Below are 21,419 nucleotides of genomic sequence, written 5' to 3'. Positions count from 1 at the left end.
GCTGATGCCAGTGCCACTGCGGGGCCACTAACTGCCAGTCTCGGCAGTGGAAGTCAGGGCTGCAAACAGATCCACAAAGGCAAGGACCCAAGTCGGCCTGGTCCACAGCTGCATCCATCCTCCACACAAGCTTGGCCAGGGTTCAGTCAATAGTTGCTGAAAGAAATGAAAAGTAGCCACTGAAAAGCCCAGGAACCCTCAGCCTGCTCTCCAACAGCTGTGAGGTAACTAAGCATTTGTTTCCTACCGGAGTTTACATACATTAAAAATAATCTCATTTTGAGCACAGAGAAAGCCATTTTCTCAGAGAAACCTCACCAACCTAGAGGTTCTTTGTGGAGCTCTGAGAATGAGCAGGTAAAGAAGGCAATGGCACGTCTGTCACACAATAAAAGGCTGTATGGCTTCAGAAGTCACAGGCCTGAGAGCATAACCAGAGGTATCCGGAATAGGAGAGTACCTTGGGTTTCCCAAGGTTAAATTTAGTTGAAGAAGAGGGATCAATGAAGGCAAGAGGGGCTAAAAATCACAGGCCAAAAAATCACAGAAAGTAACGTACAAACCCCTCCAACATTAAATCTAGAAGGAAATCAAAGTGAACAAAGCAAAAACTACCTTAGATGTCCAACTTCAGCGCTGCCCAGAAATTCCTCCTTCTCTGGTAGAGGAGGGTGTCACAGGCGTTCCCCTCATCTGCAGGCACAACACAACATCCAAGGGCCCTGAATTCCCAGAACACAGCCTGGCAGATCTGTGTTGGATGCAACCACCCAGATGGAGGAAAGGGTGGGGAAATTCCTCTTTGGGGGATTAAAAAAAGCAAGAGAGCTGCAAGGTCAGCTAGTGAAGCCACCACAGCTGCTGATGCCCCTACAGCTGGAGCTTTTGATGACACTCTTCCTTTTACAGGTGCTAAGCAACTACTCACAAACTTAAACTGCCACCCCATGTGACGGCTGGCGCTGGTGGCCTCTTTCCTCCACAGTATCTATTTCGCATATCCCTCTGCAGAGGGCCCAGTGGGACTGCTGATGCAGAAATTGTATCCCTCTGAAGTTGTTTCACATACAGGAAATTAAGGTAGAGGAGGAAGGAGAAGATGGAGAGAAATGAAAATGCTTTTGCAAAGCCACCCCAGAGCACCGATTAAAAAACCTCACCTCACCATGAAAGATCACCAGCACCATGTGGATCTACTGAGGGTGGCTATCTCTGCATGTTCTTTCACCGCAGTTGCCTAGGGTATCAGCGCAAGAGAGATTTTTCATTCTCTCTGCAGGAATGGAAAAAACCCTACAGTTCAGTCAGACTTTGAGCTCAGACTTGCAGATGCCACAGGAAAGACTGGTGCTTTTCTTGGCCCTGCTCTCAGCCGTTGCTATGCATTGTATCCCTGCTAATGGAGGCCACAGGGGCCAAGACTCTGACCATGCATGAGCCACAATTGAAAGCAAGCAGCCAATGTAGGCAAGAAAAAGCTTAGGGTTTGGATTCCATCTTTGGAAGTGGAAGAGCGCATTAAAAAAAGCAATAATTGGAGGGAATTTTTGTTTCAGAAGCTGCTCTGGCCAATGTGATGAGTCATTTCTGCTAAGGATACAGCATTCTATGCTGGGATACCCCTCAGTTTCAGTATTTACAGGCCAAGGAATGCCTGAAGGGGATGGCACTGTCCAAATTCAAAGCGGGGCACACCTGGGGCACACCTGGGACCAGTTTGTCTTTGGAGGAGACACTGCTGCTGTCCCCACCTCTGTCCTCCCTCCCCACATCCATTCTCAGTAGATGACTCTGATGCCACAATCCCAGGGCCAGTTCCTGTTAATCTCACTTTTTTCTTGGTTTTAAATCCTATTGACAAGGGCTGCTTCCCTTGTCACTAGGTGTAAAGAAATGAACTGAGTAATAAGGCCTGAAACAGAGTAGTTTTCTCCTACGTTTTCTAGAATTATAAAGAAGTCCTTGGTGAGAATCACTGACGTACTGGCCAGGGACAAAGATGTAATTTAAGAGTGGAAAAATGAGGCCCTAGGAAGAAAAGGAAAGGAAAAAAACTCACAAAAAATATTGTCAGCTAAAGACTGAATTTTAGCAACTGGAGATAGGGTTGGGTTTAAGAAAAAAAGTCCTCAACGCTTTTAAAATTTTTGAGTCATCACAAATCTAAATGTAATTTTCTGACCAGGAGATTAAAAATATCTTTCTGTGTTTTAAGCTAACAAAATGAATTTAAATCTATTAAAAAACACATTATGGGACTTCCCTGGTGGTCCAGTGGTTAAGACTCCATGCTCCCAGTGCAGGAGGCATGGGTTAGATCCCTGGCTGGGGAACTAGGATCCCGCATGCCGCATAGCGCCACAAAAAAAAAAAAAAAAAATTTTTTTTTGGAGAAAATATTGAGGGGCTTCCCTGGTGGCGCAGTGGTTAGGAATATGCCTGCCAATGAAGGGGACATGGGTTCAATCCCTGGTCCAAGAGGATCCCACATGCCGCAGAGAAACTGAGCCTGTGCGCCAGAAACTGAGCCGGTGCTCTAGAGCCCGTGCACCACAACTACTGAGCCCACATGCCACAACTACTGAGGCCCGTGTGCCTGGAGCCCATGCTCCGCAATGGGAGAGGCCACCGCAGTGAGAAGCCTGTGCACAGCAACGAGGAGTGGCTCTTGCTTGCTGCAACTGGAGAAAGCCCGCATGCAGCAACGAAGACCCAACGCAACCAAGATCAATAAATTAATTAATTAATTTTTTAAAAAAGAAAATATTGAATATATTTCAACTTTTCTCCAAGGTCTCAAACTTGCTAATAATAATTAACTGAAGAATACTGAGCTGAGGTTACAGTTTACTTCGTCTCTACAATTCAACTTCATCTCTTAAAAATGGGGAACTCAGGGACTTCCCTGGTGGCGCAGTGGTTAAGAATCCACCTGCCAACGCAGGGGGCACGGGTTTGAGCCCTGGTCCAGGAAGATCCCACATGCCGCGGAGCAACTAAGCCCGTGCGCCACAACTACTGAGCCTGCGCTCTAGAGCCCGCAAGCCGCAAATACTGAAGCCCGTGTGCCTAGAGTCCGTGCTCCACAACAAGAGAAGCCACTGCAATGAGAAACCCGTGCACCGCAATGAAGAGTAGCCCCCGCCCGCCACAACTAGAGAAAGCCCGTGCACAGCAACGAAGACCCAAAGCAGCCAAAGATAAATAAAAAAATAAATTTAAAAAAAAATGGGGAATTTACCACTGACGGGATAATGTGAGAGTGAAAGACACTGACAACTGCAAACATAAACATCGTAAATATGAAATTCTAGAATAAGTAGAAGAGGCAAAATTAACCTATAGTGACAGAAGTCTGATCAGTGGATGCTTCTAGGTGGGAAGGACTGATTTATGCGTGGGTGAAAGAACTCTAGGGGTGACGGAAAAGATCTGTATTTTGATGCAGATACTGGCCAAACTGTACATGTAAGAGCTGAGCATTTCACTTGGTGTAAATTAAACAAACATTAGTTTTTAAAAAAAAAATAACAAAGTAGAACCCAATGCTGGAGAAGAAAAATAGAGCACTGTATAATCCAACGGAAATAAAGCCTTTCTGAGTATGACATAAAATCAAGAAGTCTTAAAAGATCTATGAATTCAATTATATAAAAATCAAGTTTTCCTGCATGGCCAAAACCAATAAAAACCAAATGGCGTACAAAACAAAAGAAACACACACCAAAAAAAAGTTGCATCACATCACAAAAGCTTATTTTCCTTAATACATAAAAAGTGACTACAAAGAGAAGAATGGCGAAGGATGTGACCCATTCATAGAAAATGAAATACAACGATTTAGGCTTACTTGTAAGAGAAATGGAAATTAAAATTACAATGAAATACCATCCATCAGCTATTGGATTGGTAAAGGCCCAGAAGTCTGCTAACACTCCTTGTTGGTGTTGATGTGGGGAAATAGATACCCTCATACGATGCTAGTGAGAGTCTAAATTGCTACAACCTCTATAGTAATTTGGCAACAGCAGTTACCAAAATTGCAAAGGTACTTACCCACTGACCTAGCAATTCTGCTTCCAGGAGTTTCTTCTATATGTATAAAACTATGTAGATACAGTTACTCATGTGGCATCCTTTATAAGAGCAAAACACTGTAAACACCTTAAATGTCCTCCCACAGAGGACTGACTGGTTTAAAACAGAAATGAAATTGAGCTATTTGTAATGAGGTGGATAGACCTAGAGTCTGTCATACAGAGTGAAGTAAGTCAGAAAGAGAAAGACAAATACTGTATGCTAACACATATATATGGAATTTAAGAAAAAAAAAATGTCATGAAGAACCTAGGGGTAAGACAGGAATAAAGACACAGACCTACTGGAGAACGGACTTGAGGATATGGGGAGGGGGAAGGGTGAGCTCTGACAAGGCGAGAGAGAGGCATGGACATATATACACTAACAAACGTAAGGTAGATAGCTAGTGGGAAGCAGCCGCATAGCACAGGGATATCAGCTCAGTGCTTTGTGACCGCCTGGAGGGGTGGGATAGGGAGGGTGGGAGGGAGGGAGACGCAAGAGGGAAGAGATATGGGAACATATGTATATGTATAACTGATTCACTTTGTTATAAAGCAGAAACTAACACACCATTGTAAAGCAATTATACCCCAATAAAGATGTTAAAAAAATAAAAAATTACGGCACTACATACAGACATGGGGAATACTGTGCAATCATGAAAAAGAATGAGGTAGTTCTACATGTACTTGTCTGTAACACTCTCTAAGATGTTAAGTGAAAAAAAGCAAGATGAAAAACTATATGTAGTATACTACCATTTCTATTAAAAATTAAAATATTAATAAAACATAAATACCAAGTGTTTGCAAATGCATGGACTATCCTTGAAAGGGTAAATAAGAAAAGTGGACAGTGGTTGCCTCAAGAAAGGAAGATGGATTACCAATGGTTGGGGTAAGAGACTGACCCTTCATCGTTTACCTTTGTCTATCTTGGGAATTTTATATCCTATGCATGTATCATCTCTTTTAAACATAATGCAGTTTAGAAAACAATGGTGCATCTAATTCAAAACACTATCCCCATCCCCGGGCTCCTCCTTCAGTCTCTGCTCAAACACCATTGCCCCAGAGGACCCCTCTCCAGACCCAGAAGGGCAGAAGCCTCCTCGACATTTGAGTCAATCATACTGTGGACTTCTCCACAGCCCTCCTCACAACTCTAATTTAGGATTTTTCCTGTTTAATGCTGTCAACCCAGTGACTGGCACAATGTCTGACATATTCCAGGAGTTCACCAAATGTTTGCTGACAAAATGAAAGGACAGGTTCCCAGAGAAGCTAGAAAACCAAGGGCCCATAATAGATCAAAACAACAGGAATCCCTGATGAGTGCCAGACAGCGACAACTGGGCAAACCGGGAACATGCGGCTTTGCAGCTAACTTTCCACAAACATGGCACGGCTGATCCAATGCCAAGATGGCTGCCAGGAATTCTAGCTTTGCTACCAACAGCTGTGTGACCCTGGGCAAATACCCCCATCTCTGGGCCTTCCTTTCTCCAACTGTCAAACAAGAGAATTCAACCAGATCAATGGCTTTTCAAGCCCCACCCCCCAGCACCCCATTTCTAAATTGTTTAAAATAAAAGTGGAACTGCTCTGATTGAAGTAACGGTGAGGGCCCAGAGCCTGACTCATTTCACTATGCCCACTTTTCCCCCTCCTCACCGGGGGCCCTTCAGACACCCCATAGTTCCACAGAACAAAGTTTGAAGACAAAGTTTAAAGGACAAGATCCCTCCTGCATCTCATGTTCTATGATTCCTTGCTAGAGGTGGAATCCACTTCCTCACCAGCGTGTTCTTCCTGGGTATCAAACAAGAGAAAATGGAGCATGATCATTCACAGAGCATGACAGAAAACGTTTCCAAGGGGACAAAAAAGAAAACAAATTCAGAATGCAGCCAGGGCCAGCAAACCTCATTAGGTCTTCAGAAGGGAAAACAGTAACAAGCCAAGCAATTCCCCAAATGGCCAGCCAATGGCCAGGGGAGGACTTCTCTAGTCTCAGGGCAGTGGTTCATGTCAGAGCAGCCCATACTCTGCAGTCGGACAAGAAGCATGAAGTTGGCAGCACCAGCACAGTGGACTGCACGCCATCGGCATCCAGTGATGGAACCAGGGAGACTATCGGTGTAGTGAAACCAGCCAGAGAAGTTGAGGAAACGAAACGGGGAGAAAGACATCTGACAAGGTCTGATCCAGCTCCCAAGACCCATTTCTGAATTCAAGGATATCCAGGCAGGGAAAACTGATCCTTAAAAGTCTGTGTTGGTGGCTTCCAACTTCAGTGCTGAATTTCACTGTTAAACCCTTGCCTGATGAATAGCTTTCAGAAACCTGCTCAAGGACAGTCAAGACTAAGCTAGAGGGACTTCCCTGGTGGCGCATTGGTTAAGAATCCGCCTGCCAACGCAAGGGACACAGGTTCGCACCCTGGTCTGGGAAGATCCCACATGCCACAGAGCAACTATGCCTGTGCGCCACAACTACTGAGCCTGCGCTCTGGAGCCCGTGAGCCATAACTACCGAAGCCCACACTCCTAGAGCCCTGCTCTGCAACAAGAGAAGCCACTGCAATGAGAAGCCTGCGTACTGCAATGAAGAGTAGCCCCCACTCACCGCAACTAGAGAAAGCTTGGGCACAGCAATGAAGACCCAACATAGCCAAAAATAAATAAATAAACGAAATAATAGGGGCTTCTTCTGAACAAACCTTAAATCAATGAAGATGAGGAAACAGAGGCCAAAGACTAAAGAACTAGGCTCCTGAGACCTCAGTTTTCCCGCCTATACATTGGGAACACTTTCTGAAAATCTGTCACATTTTGGATATAGCATGTTTAACAGTGTGGAGCACCATCAGCTCCAAGCCTGCAACTGTGCCCCACACAGGAGCTCACACACAGTAGACAAAGAACAATCTTTTCCTGATGGCTCCTACAGATTCAGAGGGCAGGTGAAGGACTTCAGGGGAACAGCAGAGTAATCATGCCCTCCAGGTAACTGCCACCAGAGCTCTGAGGAGGAGACTTTAAGATGGGTGGAGCATCAAAGGAAGCCCTCTTGGATTAAAAGGGGCTTGGCTGGACATGAAAATATGTATCGGATTTGGAAAGGGTGGGGTGAAGGTGACATGGAGAAGACCCACAAGATGACAGCATAACAGGGAGTGAATTGAGAATAACTAAACCAACACAAACACTGGCTGGGGCACAGGTTCTGTGATAAGTAATTTAGAGCCCCTGTGTCATTTAATTCTCCAGTAACCTATTTAAAAATGAGGAGTTAGAGATGCTGAGAGAGGAGTGACATATCCACGCCCAAAACAAGCACACATATTTAGGAGTCTGTGAGACCCCTGCTTGGCTGAAGGCAAGATCATGGCAGGGAAAGGAGCAGATGAGGTTAGTCAGGGAAGGATGAGATTCAAAGACGGGCTTGGATGCCAGGGTGAGTTGGACCCTGCCAGCAGAAGACGCAGTGATCTTATGACAAGTCTCATGCTAACAAGCATTTGATGCTACTGATCACTCCATCCTCCTTGAAACATTTTCTTCCCTTGGATTCCAGGATGTCATGCTCTCTACTTTCCCTTCTACCCCACTGTCTAGTCTCCTTTGTTCCTCCTCCTCTCTCTCTCCTTCAACACCTGGAGTGCCCCAGGGCTCAGGCCTGGTTCCTCTGACCTTTCCCAGAGGCCCTCTTCCCTCCTCCAGCTGCTTGCTTCATCCAGTGTCGTGCCTTTAAGTACCATCTATGTGCTGACAACTCACAACTTTACATCCCCAGGCCCAACCTCTCCTCTGAACTCCCAGCTCATATTTTCAAATTGCCTGATATCACTGGAATGTCTATATGGCTAACAGGCAGCTCAAACTTAAAATGATAAAAACTGCCACTTGCTTCCTCCTATCCCCCAACTGACTCATCCTGCAGTCTTCATTATCCAGTTATTACCAAAACCATCTTTGACAGGTTCTCAGGCCCAAAACCTCAGTTACCCTTGATAACACACTCTCTCTCATATCACACATCTAATCCATCAGCAATTCCTGTCGGGCCTAACCTCAAAATGAATTCCGAGTCCATGAAGGGGCTTCTCACCAGCTCTATCACTACCACCTGGCCCCAGGCCATCATCCCCTCCCACTGAGATTGCTACCAAAGCTGCTTCCACACTGCACCTGACAGCCCATCCCGGCAACAGCCAGAATGGTCCTATGACAGTCTAAATCAGACAATGGCAACCCTTTGCTCAAAATCCCCCAATGGTTCCCTGTCTCACTCAGAGTAAAAGCCAAAGTCCCTACCATGGCCTCATGGCCCACAAAGTCCTGGATGAGATGCATACCCGCTTCTGTCTCTCACACACACACACCCTCCCTGTCATTATCTCTTTCAAACTCTTCTTCCACTGTTCTCCCCATCACTCCCTCAGTTCCAGCCATATGGGCCTCTTTGCTGATCCTGGAACACAACAGGCATGTTTCAACCCCAGGGCCTTTGCACATGCTGTTCACTTTGCCAATGAGGCTCTTTCTCTAGAAAGTCTCATGGCTCAGCTCCTCATCTTTTTTCCCCCCTCCAGTTTTATTGAGATATAATTGACATACAGCACTGTAAAAGTTTAAGGTGTACAGCATAATGATTTGACTTTCATACATCATGAAATTATTATCACAATAAGTTTAGTGAACATCCATCATCTCATATAAATACAAAATAAAACAGAAAAAAAATGTTTTCCTTGTGATGAGAAATCTAACAGTTTACTCTCAACAACTTTCATACACAACATACAGCAGTGTTAATTATATTTATCATGTTGTGCATTACATTTCTAATACTTATGTATCTTTTAACTGGGAGCTTGTACCTTTTGACTGCCTTCATTCAATTCCCCTCCCCCCAACCCCCACCTCTGGTAACCACAAATCTTATCTCTTTTTCTATAAGTTTGTTTGTTTTTTAAAGTATAATTGACCTACAACACTATGTTAGTTCCTTTTACACAACATAGTGGTTCGATATTTATACATATTTCCAAGTTATCACCACTGTAAGTCGTTATGTCACCATACAGATATTACATAGTTATGGACTATATTCTCCACGCTGTACATTTCATACCTGTGACTCATTTATGTTGTAACTGGAAGTTTGTACCTCTTAATCTCCCGCACCTATTTCTTTCCTCCCCCCCAACCCCAGTCCCTCACCTCTTTTTTTTTAATATCTTTATTGGAGTATAATTGCTTTACAATGGTCTGTTAGTTTCTGCTTTATAACAAAGTGAATCAGCTATACATATGCATATATCCCCATATCTCCTCCCTCTTGCATCTCCCTCCCACCCTCCTTATCCCACCCTCTCTATCCCACCCCTCTAGGTGGTCACAAAGCACCGAGCTGATCTCCCTGTGCTATGCAGTTGCTTCCCACTAGCTATCTATTTTACATTTGGTAGTGTATGTATCCCTCACCTCTTTCATGTCTTGGCTCAAATGTCACCTTCTCACTGAGGTCTTCTCCGACCACTTTATTTAAAACTGAACACGCTCCCAACAAATCCCCCACACTTCCTATCCTTCTTTCCTCTTTTTGTTTTTTCCTCTAAGTACTTATCACCAACATAGGATAAAACACTTATCTATTTTTTTCCCCTCCATAATGAAATTCCATAAGGACAAGGATTTTGTTCATTTTGTTCCCTACCGTATTCCTAGCTCCTAGACTGGTACCTGGCAAGTAGTAGGGGCTCAGTAAATATTCAAATGACTGGTGCTCAATCCTCCTCTTGGGGAAATTTCATGTTTTGTAAACCAACCTCAGCTAGAGAGCAGCTTCCCAATGTTGATTTCATGGTGTTTGCCAGGGTCAGAGCTACATCTGTTCTGGTTGTCAAGCTATTTTGAAATTGAGGATGCCAAACACCCTAGCCCATTTTACAGACAGTAAATGGAAGGTAAGTAAATAAATGATAAGAGAGAGAAGAAAGGGCAAAGGGTAGAAGGTCAGGTGGCAACATCTCCAATGGGAGGAATGTTCAGGCCACTTCCTTCAGATCACCATCAGATCACTATCCCCAGCCCTGGGCATCAGCTCAGAGTGACCAGAGCTGCAGAAGTGGGGAAACAAATTACTGGGGGAGGTGTGCAGAGGGGGCTCTGACACAGGCTATGATGTGAGCTCAGCTAGGCCCTTCCTTCTGCCTATAACCCTCCAGGCCCACAGCCTTCTGTGTTCCTCTAGTTGACAAGCTCTTCACTGCCTTCATACTTGCTGATCCTTCTGCCTGGATTATCTCTCCAGCTTCTAGATTTATCCTTCAAATCTCAGCTTAGGTGACATCACTTCAAAGATACCATCCTTGCACGCACTAAGTAGGTATTTTTCTGTCCTCATAGCCCAGTACTCCTATTCACATATTTACTGAGCCATAAATAGGTTTATATGCTGGGGATGAAGCAGTGAATTAAACAGACAAAAACCTTTCCCTTCATAGACCTTACATCCTTAATGGCAGACAGGAACCACAAGCAAGATAAATAAGTAACATATATAGTATCTCAGACAGTGATAAATGCTATGGAGAAAAAGAAAGCAGGGAAGGAAGATAGGGAGTGTGGGGGAGGACGAGTGGGAGGTTGAAATTTAACCAGGGTGGCCACAAAAGGCCTCCTTGAGAGGTGACACTGCCTGGGGAAGAGCCTTCCAGGCATAAAAAATAGTGCAAAGGTGGGAGTATGCCTGGCCTGTTTGAGGAACAGCAGGGAAGCGATGTGGCTTGAACAGAGTGAGCTGTGAGGGGGGCAGTGGGTTATGAGGTCAGAGAATGGAGGGGGCCTTACAGGTCAAGGTAAGGACTCTGGCTTTTACTCTGAATAAGCTGAGTGCCACTGGAGGGTTTTAAGCAAGAGTCCTGAGATCTGGCTTACATTTTAACAGGGGTGAGCTGCTCTGCCTCATTTCCCTCATGATTTATCTGTTTTTCTAATTATAACATTTGTTTTCTATTTCTTCTTTGTCTCTCTCCCCCACTAGAATGTGGTAAGCAATCCAAGGGCAGAAACTGTCTGGCTTGTTTACCTGTCACCACATTTAGCCCAGTGCCAGGTGCACAGCAGGGCTCAATAAATACTGAATGAATGAAGGAACGAACGAATAAATGAATGTTGGGCATATGAAGGCTCTGTCCTCAGTGTCTCAACATCCAGCCACCCAGCCCTTAGAGATCAGAGAGTGAAAACCACAGAAGAGACTCAATAGCTTGCTATAATGAAATTTTGTCATTCTACTCTAAATATGTTTAGGACCCTAAAAGCAATTAGGGTGTGATAAAAAGTATGTCACCCGGGCTTCCCTGGTGGCGCAGTGGTTGAGAGTCCGCCTGCTGATGCAGGGGACACGGGTTCGTGCCCCGGTCCGGGAAGATCCCACATTCCACGGAGCAGCTGGACCTGCGAGCCATGGCCACTGAGCCTGTGCATCCGGAGCCTGTGCTCCGCAACGGGAGAGGCCGCAACAGTGAGAGGCCCGTGTACCGCAAAAAAAAAAAAAAAAGTATGTCACCCAAGGCTAGTCCTCTATAGAGCTCAGCTGTAACGAATGTCAGTGCTGAAAACCAACACTGAAGGGCTGGTTTTAAAACTTTTTTTTTTTTTAAACTTTCTGGCCATGCCACACAGCTTGTGGGATCTTATTTCCCATACTAGGGACTGAACCCGCACCCCCTGCAGTGGAAGCGTGGAGTCTTAACCACTGGACTGCCATTGAAGTCCCAGTTTTAAAGCTTTTGAGACCTGACTTCCAAACCTACAAATCTTGCAGCTCAAGTCCACAGAGGAGACTATGGATCAATGACTAAGGCATCCTGGCTGATGATGACCTCTGGGCATTCTGTAGTCAACCAATCATACTTAACTAGAGAAGGCCTCCCAACTTCAGTGAGACCCTCTTAATGGAGGTCAGAGGTCAAGCCCAAGGCCAAAGACCCAAAAAGCATGAGGCTTGGGAGGCTAGAACCATAGCCAAGCCCTTCCTCAGCTCCATTAAATAACAGGAGACAATTCAAGAACAAGGGATTGGGAAAGGAAAGGTGGCCACAGAGGGTACAACATGGGCTCTCAAGGGGTCTACACAACCTAACAGGCACAACCATACCACAACTGCAAAACGAGAATTACAATGTCACATACTTGAGGGGTCTGTGAGGCTAAAACAAGTGAATACATGCAAAGCCCTCAGCAGTACCCAGCCCACCAAGTGCTTGATAAATGTTAGCCACTTTTACTACTACACAGGGAGAGCCGTTACCACCAGTACCTCCTGCTGCTCCCCAACCCCCAGGTCTCTGGAGGCCCTGAAGCACTCTGATGGCTGGCTGGGTGGTAGCAGTAGTTCGAGAGTAGTTATTCCCACCATTGGGCAGATTTCTCCCTACCCCCCTGGGGTGACATGATGATGGACAGGAGATCATCTGGGAAGTGCTCTGAATTCCTTAGGAGTCAAGGAATCCTAAAAATTCAATGTGATATTCATTCATTCATTCACCAGACATTTACTGAGTACCTACTATGTGCCAGATATTGCACTAGGTGCTGGAGACACAGACAGTTAAAACAAGTCCTCTCCAGGGATTAAGAGCTGTTTACTTAGAAGACAGCCAAGTACACAGACAATGACAACCCACTGTGATCAATGCCACAGGACAACCAGTTCAGGCCTGCAAGGTGGGGGAGATGATCAGATGGGAAGCACCAAGTAGTGGTCTAGCAAAGAAGCGGGTGTGTGTGACAGGAACTGGTGCTCAGGAGGTGGGAACAGCACAAAGCAAAGACACAGAGGTAAACATCTGGGGCTGGCAGAAGTGGCAAGCAGTTGAGTTTGACTGGAACTTGGGGAGATGCTGGAAGTGAGTAGTAGGAGAGATGAGGCAGGAGAACCCCGTGGAGGTCAGAGCTCAAAAGGCTTTGACCGCCACGCTAAAGAATGTGAGTTTCAGCCTGAGAGCAGTGAGGATCCACTGATGGATATTCAAGCAGAATTTTTTTTTTAAAGGATTCCCCACTTGCCCAAGTAATATTCTCTCTCTGGAGTTATTTGTTCCTCTCTGTGTGAAGCGAAGAAGAACACAAAAACCATTCCTGTGCTCTGATAATTTATCAGTGACCTATCTTAGGCAAAAAGACCTGTTCAGGGCTTCCCTGGTGACACAGTGGTTGAGAGTCCGCCTACCAATGCAGGGGACGCGGGTTCGTGCCCCGGTCCGGGAAGATCCCATATGCTGCGGAGTGGCTGGGCCCATGAGCCATGGCCACTGAGCCTGTGCGTCCGGAGCCTGTGCTCTGCAATGGGAGAGGCCACAGCAGTGAGAGGCCCACGTACTACAAAAAAAAAAAAAAAAAAGACCTGTTCAGAAAAAGAAATACCTACAAGCAACAGATGCCCCTTTAGTTTTCAGAAATACACCAAAGCGCGAAACTCATAACCAAGCAATGTTTGCTCACCATCAGCACATCAGGCTTTGGTGCCAGGCGTGGGGGTTTTCAGGAAGTGAGCAGTCAAGACATGCAACAGCTTCAAAGGATGACTAGAAAAAGATGAAAGTCCAAGCCCAGAGCCAGCAGGACCAACAGACTGAATTTCTTCTGAAACACTTTTAGGAAGTGAAACAAGAAGGATGGGAGAAGTCCTGTGTACATAAAGGTCTCTGTCTGCAGATGGAAGTAACACCCCCCAAACCAGGCCCCCAGTGGGCATCAACTGCCTAGGATCAAGGCACCCACCACCACAACAGGCTCTGACAAATGTCCTTGTCCAGCCCCGACATATGCCAATGTTCGGTGGTGGGGGGGTGGGGAGGGGAAGGTATTATTTGAGAGCTGAGGTAAAGAAGGCTCCAGGTCACACTACCAAGAAGCTGCTGAGCTGGGACTGGAACCCAGGGTTAACTGATGGGGAGTCGAGGAGTGCTTTTTCCATCACACCTCTAAGCTATTCACGTCGCTCAGGTGAAGCCTCTGCTCAAACCACACTCAACAGATAATCTCTACACAACCTCTAAGGGATCTGAGTCTTTGTAAACTAGTGAAGTCACTCTTCATGAAGCTGCTCTAAGAGGTCGAAGGAGCCTGGTAGGCTCAACTCAGGACAGGGAGCCAGATGCTCTGAGCTCTGCTCATGTTCCTACCATCTGTGACAAGTCACTTCATCTCAAATCCTCTCTTGGAAGGATGGGGATAAGGTAACAATATTAAGTTTCCGTGAATTCAATGGAACTAGGAGAACAGATCGTAGAGTTTAAAAACAGGCACTACAGTAATATTTATATCACAGCTTTCTTCAGAAGCATGTGGAAACCCTCAAGGGTTCGTTAAGGCTTATAATACCTAGGAGTGAGTAGGAAATCAGCAGGTCTGTGCTGCTATCAGGGAAACTGAGGCAGAACTGGAGCAAGTGAATGTCTCTGCAAAGGAATAAGGCTCAGACTCACAAAGCCTCATCCTCTGGCCATGAAACCACCTTACCTGGACAAGATGTGGCTCCCCAGTCAAGAAGCCATGGGACCTGTACTTTTCTCAGAGACACAGACCCTTCCCTTGGGAATGTTCAAGAACCCAGGGCCAAAAGATCCCCTAGCGGTCACGTGGTTCCTCTCTTCACTCCAAAAAGAATGCAGCTCAACCACTCTCAAAAGAAGTTCTGGATATTGTTTTTTTCTTTTTTTTTAAAAATTAATTTCTTTAGTTAGTTTTTTGGCTGTGTTGGGTCTTCATGGCTGCGTGCAGGCTTTCTCTAGTTGCAGCAAGCGGGGGCTACTCTTCGTTGAGGTGCGTGGGCTTCTCATTGTCATGGCTTCTCTTGTTGTGGAACACGAGCTCTAGGTGCGTAGGCTTCAGTAGTTGTGGTGTGTGGGCTCAGTAGCTGTGGCTCACAGGCTCTAGAGCGCAGACTCAGTAGTTGTGGCACATGGGCTTAGTTACTCTGCGGCATGTGGGATCTTCCCGGACCAGGGCTCAAACCTGTGTCCCCTGCATTGGCAGGCGGATTCCCAACCACTGCGCCACCAGGGAAGTCCTGGATATTCTTAAATTCATTTCATGGCCAGCCTGTTTTATGTCTCACAGTTCTCAATAGTCAGGAAAAACTTCCTCTCTTGCCCTGAAAGGTAATCAGTTATAGGAATAGCCTACAGGACTGTTTCATCCTGAAGAAAGTGAATCAAATACTCCTTATGAAGATCAGATGAGAAGCAAGAAGGCTACATCTTTATATAGGTGCAAATTTAATGGTTTAATGGTAGCTAAATATATTAAATAGCCCCTACACCCCAACCTTGCTCCAGCCTCTCCTTTGTCTCTGCACTTACAGGTCCGTGAGAGCCTGGGTGGGAACCCTGGCTCTTGTCTATACTACCCGATTGACCTTACAGGTGTGATTTAACCTCTCTGTGCCTCAGTTTCCTCGTGGATAAGATGGGGATAACAACAGCAGCTACCTCACAAAGGTTGCTGGGAAGCTTAAATGCGGCATTATAAGTGCCTAGCACAGGGCTTGGTACACAGTAGGAGCTCAGTAACCAGTAGCTAGCATTTCCATCAGTACTTTTGGCATTATTACAGGTGTCCCCAGTTAACTTGTCTGTGAGGCGTCTACGGACAGACCAAGCCCAACCCCACCCCAGAGGAGGCGGTGCCGGGCCATTTCTTAGTTTTTCTTTTTTTCCTTTTTGAACCTTGGCAAAGAGATAAGGCCCTGAACGACGAGGAGGCGTCAGGATAGCCACGGGGGTGACTGTGCAGGGGGAACCAGTACCCAAAGAGAAGTTTCCTGTCTGGCCAGGTGCAGGCTCCCTCAGGCCTAAATCTAGGAGTCTCTCCGGGAGGGCGCCCTGGGAGGGAATGCGGACTTGGGGTGGCTGGGGTGCAGGCCGGCGGCCAAGGGGGCGCGAATGAATGAACCCGCAGCCCTTCTGCCTCGTCCTGGCTTGGGAAGCCACTCTAGTCCCTCCAGCTCCCTGTCCTCTCCGTGACCTTTGACCCCAGAAACCCCTCACCTCAGACCCCTGACTCCCCGCCCCACCACTTCTCCGGCCTCGTCGGGCTTCCCGTTTCCTCACCCACAGGTCCGAACGGCTCCCGGAGCCACGGCGCTGCTCGACGCGGCAGTAAAATATCTGCGGCCTTGTCCCCCTGCTCTCCCCGTGCGTCCGTGCCGCCGGCAGCTCCGAGCCCCACGGCTGTCACCTGCCGGGCGGAAATGAGCTGCCCGCGCGCGGGCACTTCCGGTGGACGCACGGGCTGGGGGCGGGGTCAAGAGTGCACTGGCTGGGGCGGGGGGTGGGGCCAGAAGGGGCGGGGTCTACCGGAATTAACTCCGCCCCCGACACGTCCTTCGCCGCCGCTGTCTTCGGTAGAGCGCGGAGAAAAACCAGGCAAGCTAACCGGTTGTTAAGCAATTTAACGTGATGGAGATGGAAAAGTTCGTAGAGACTTTGAGATCCGTTTCCCTTCTGTGTTACAGACGGGAAAACTGAGGTTCTGAAAGGGGCAGGTGTTGCTCAAGAGCACTTACCTTCTGAAGGGAAGAGTTAAACTAGAGCTGTAAGTCTAGTCTAGCGCTTGCAGCCCTTCAGTGCAGCCCTTAGGGGAATTCCGCGTTTTACGGGAAAACCTCAGACCCTCCAAGGAGAACTTCATAATGTCCCATTTCCCCTTTTGCTGGGTCGGCCAGGACCTCAATTGCTATAGCTATCTCGCTCCCAACTCTAGTACTATTAACTTTCTCCTCCTCCTAGATAATTTCTGATCATTCTCTTTAAAATATTTAAAATAATATTTGCATTGTAGAGAAATGGAAATATACTAGTAAGCAAAAGGAGATAAAAAAATCATCTGCAATCCCACCGACCTGAGACAATCATTTTCAACATTTTGGTGAATACCCTTCCAGACTCGACATATCATGCGGTACCTTTAACTCACCAAGATATTGGTAAAGCTTTCCCAAAACAATAAATACATTTCTATTTGGTACTTTCCAATGCCTGCATGGAATTCTACAGTATGGGTGCCATCACTGTTCTAAAAAACAATCCCCTACAGCTGAACACTTAGGTTGTCACCAAACTTTTAATATTATAAAATATATTGATAAATAAGCATGCACAGCCAAGTCTGTATGTCCCATCTAATCCAGATATTACTGTTTTAATATTTAATATAGTTTTCTATGTTTAATCAGCCTCAACTACTTTTTTTTAACATTTATTTATTTTATTTATTTATTTTTGGCTGCATTGGGTCTTCACTGCTGCGCGCTGGCGTTCTCTAGTTGCGGCAAGTGGGGACTACTCTTCGTTGCAGTGTGCGGGCTTCTCATTGCAGTGGCTTCTCTTGTCGCGGAGCACGGGCTCTAGGCATGGGGGCTTCAGTAGTTGTGCACACGGGCTCAGTAGGTGTGGCTCACAGGCTCTAGAGTGCAGGCTCAGTAGTTGTGGCACACGGGCTTAGTTGCTCCACGGCATGTGGGATCTTCCCAGACCAGGGCTCGAACACGTGTCCCCTGCATCGGCAGGTGAATTCTTAACCACTGTGCCACCAGGGAAGTTCCTCAACTACTTTTTATAAAATGTTATTTTAAAAATAATTATAGACTTACAGGAAATTGCAAAAATAGTACACAAAGGGTATCATGTACCCCTCACCCAGCTTCCCTCCATGGTGACATTTTATATATTGGTAGTATAATATTGAAACCGGGATATTGTCATTGGAACAATACCATTAACTACATTACAGACCTTACTCCACTTTTAAAATCCTCTTATGAAGTAGACAGGAAACAAATAAAATTCCATATGTACATGCCATGTTCCATGTGCTATATACAGCTGTCTGGAGGAACCACCATTCCCCTAATAATAAATGTTGGCAAATGCCATCAGCCTCATTGGAAAACAAAATTTCACTGGGAATGTGACATGGAAAGAGAAGAATTATCCAACAAAACAAACCAAGGAACTTAAAGGTACCAAGCTGGACAGCTTATGTGAAAGTGACAAGTTAGTGGTAGAAGCAGTCAGAGATGGAAGATTTCCAAGGAGACAGAAGTCACAGCGTCAGTTTGCTCAGGAAGGATATCCTGAGGAAAGTGACATTTGTGCTAGGCTTTGCCCAGTAAGAACACAGTTGCATAGGATGAGACAGAAGGAAAAGGTGATCCAGGGACAACAGTGCAGAGGCAGGAAGGCAAGGGAACCAGACATCTGGGTCCTTCAGAAAGCAGTTCCCAAGTCCCTGATCTGAATCATGCCCTGGACTGGGTGTTGGATAGTTGCATGGCTGAGGCAAAGGCCCTGCTCTTGCTGACCCTACTGTTTGTCTGGGGAGGATGACAGAGCAGCAGACACGAGTGTGATTGGTGCTGTGGTAGGGGATGGGCTGGGGGCTATGGGAGTCCAAAGCAGGAAGTGCAGAGCAACAATGAATGTTTATGGAGCACCTCTGGTGGGCCAGGCAGTGTGCAGAGGGTCTCATTTCCTTCTCACTTCAGCCCCACTTTATCCAGGTGGAGGGTTGTTGCAACTCCAAGAGCTTAAGCCAAACAGTGTGTGAGTGGCAGCGCTGAGGGACTGGCCCCAGAGCCCTTGGATATGTGCTCTCACAAGTCCCACTCATTCACCTAAAATATATTTGTCACTAAACCAGCCATATTGGGAATACAACAATGAGCAAAAGGCAGCATGATCCCTCCTTGGGGCTATGGTGGAGTGTGGGAGAAAGACAAACAAAGGAATAATTATAACACCACTCAGGATGGCTTCCTGGAGGAGGTGACATCCAGCCTGAACTGTGAAGGATGATATTCCTCCTACTAACAGTTACTGTGAATGAATCACTGTGCTTGGCTTTTTCACATATTAATCCACTGAACTCTCCCAACAATTCAATCCCATGACTGTCTCCAAGGAAAGATGAGAAGACTTAGGCCAGTGGGCAGAGCCAATTTCTCCCTGACTCCCTTGTGGGCCTGGGCCTTCTCTCCCACAGCTCAGCCTGACAGGAAAGCTAAAAGGATACTACTAATAAGAGGAGGCCAAAGGCTGGATAGTTACAGCTTGCAGAGGTGGGAGACGGAAGCAGGGAAAGGGGGCGTTTGGGGGCTTCCCTCTCCACCGCCACCACCAAACCCAGCTGGCCACACGGCCGAGTCACACTCACCATCAAACGCTGACCGCTGTGGCTAGAACAGTCGCTCCTGGGGCACGTGTGGTTCACCCTGGCCCTCTGAGACTCCAGGATGGGTGGAGCAGAGCCGATGATGGCCAAGCCCAACTGGAGAGAGAACCAGCTTCTCCCAACAAATACACCATTACTAACAACATCACCTCCTGATTGGAGGAGGACGTTTTTCATCTTCTACCCTGCCCTACTGAGCTGACTGATGTTGGACAGGCCTGTGCACCTCTTTGGGCCTCAATTTCTCCACTCTGAGAACTCTGAACCCATCATGGGCCAAGTACTTTGTATACCCTTGACCTCCATCACTTTATTTAACCCTCACTGTTCTCAAGAGGTGGGTGCAATGATAACCCTCACTTTACAGGTGAGCACACTGAAGCCCTGAGAGGCTGAGGAACTTTCCCAACTTCACAAGGCAACAATGTGCCGAGCTGGGAGTCCAGGCCAGGGCTGGTGACTGCAGGGCCCAGGCTTTCTCCCTTGTCCCATCCTCACCTGCCAATGAGGTCTCATCTAATCAGAGGAAGGTGGTGTCGAGAATTGACCTGGTGCTGTGTGACCTTCAGCAAGTTCCTTCCTCTTTGTGACACACAGAAGCTCAGAGCACACCCTTCCCACCCTCTCTCCACACTGGTGCATAATAAATAAAGGTTGAACAAATTAAATATTCTTTCCGTCTGTGCCCACTAGAGGGCGCACGGGTGACATTAATTGCCACCCTTCCCTTCCAATGGAATTGTTGCATGGGCAGCCCCACGTCAGCCTTTCTACGTCTAGACCTTCTTTCTAGATTCTTCTTCCTGTAATTACTATTCCTCTACTTCAGTTTGTGTGTGCTTGTTTTTTCTGTTGTTTTTATCTTACACATTTCTAAAAGTTGCCGCAGAGCCTTTCTGGAAGGAAGCAGGAGGTGACTGTCCACAAGCCTCACTGACTAGGCCAGTGTCCCACCTGCTGAAGGTGGGCAGCACCATCTCCCCCTCCCCACTCCCCCCCCTCGCCCAGGCCAGGACTGGCACAGCTCCCAGGACAGAGGGGCCTAGAGTCTGCCCAGGACCCCTCCTCCGCTGCCCCCATCTCCCCCTGCTGTAAATGTTCGCATTACACCATCCCTGGGCTTCCCAGGAACAAAATGCTGCTCAACCCTCCTGGTTTCTCTGCCACCGCAGGCTGCTTCTCAAAGGGCTCTGCCCTCCTCTCTCAGGTGCCCCTGAGAGGGTTGGATGACCCTCCACTGGTGCAATCGAAAAGGCCCAGCCTCTGAAACGCACCTGGGTTCAAATCCCCAGCTGGACCTCACTTTCCAATTTGGAAAATGGGGCTGATTGAGCCTTCGTGCAAAGCTGTTACAGAGATTAAATTGTACAACTTCTGTAGAGTGCTTGACAACCTAGAAACCCTCCTTCAAGGCAGCTGTTATCTGTGTTAATATTAGTTCAGCTCAGCCACTTCCTGACTGTGTCTGTGAGCACATGACGTAGCTTCTTTGAGCCTCAGCTTCCCTATCTGGAAAGTGGTACTAATACTCTATACAGATGTCAAGAAAATTACAGTAGATGTTGTAGGTAATATTCCTAGAGCAACAGCTAGCAGGCACTAAATAAGCATAGTGATTACGTTTATTAAAGGCCATAGATTAGGGCACAGAGAAAATGTCAATAAATTCCAATATAGAAGAACTGGAGTTCATACATCCTTCTTTGATAACAATCTACAAAACTAGAAATTAAAAATAAAACCAGAAAACTACCCCTACACCTGGCAAATAAAACCCTTTCTTTTAAACAACTCCTGAGACTTCTGGGTCAGGTAGTGGATTCAACATGGGCATGTGATTCTGCTCCTTTCTGAAATTCTACTAAAACAACAGTAAGGGAACTTTAAAATTTTGACAAACTATAGATAAAATAAAATTTGTCTTTTAAACCATTTTTAAGTGTACACTTTAATGGGATTAAGTAGATGCACATTGTTGTACAACCATCACCACCATCCATCTCCAGAGCTTTTTCATCTTTCCAAACCGACACTCTAAACCCATTAAACACTAAACTCCCCAGTTCCCCGTTCCCTTAGCCCCTGG

The 21,419-nt window shown here is 46.5% G+C and overlaps 1 protein-coding gene across 3 annotated transcripts in view; it reads right to left on the bottom strand.

Moving 5' to 3' along the window:
* Positions 1 to 16,359, bottom strand: part of AP1B1 (adaptor related protein complex 1 subunit beta 1) — a 51,764-nt gene extending 35,405 nt beyond the window's left edge. For 2 of the 3 annotated variants that reach the window (XM_032602863.1, XM_032602865.1), the window contains exon 1: positions 16,213 to 16,359. The gene's annotated coding sequence lies outside the window, so the exon portion shown is untranslated. Of the gene's footprint in view, positions 1 to 14,620; positions 14,874 to 16,212 lie in introns of those variants that run through there. The other variant, XM_032602864.1, reaches the window with a different exon arrangement.
* Positions 16,360 to 21,419: the final 5,060 nt, after the last annotated feature.

This window comes from Phocoena sinus, chromosome 14, assembly GCF_008692025.1.
Source record: "Phocoena sinus isolate mPhoSin1 chromosome 14, mPhoSin1.pri, whole genome shotgun sequence".
Lineage (NCBI taxonomy): Eukaryota > Metazoa > Chordata > Mammalia > Artiodactyla > Phocoenidae > Phocoena > Phocoena sinus.
Note: the sequence above shows the minus strand (reverse complement) of the source record. Positions and strands in the feature narration are given on the sequence as shown.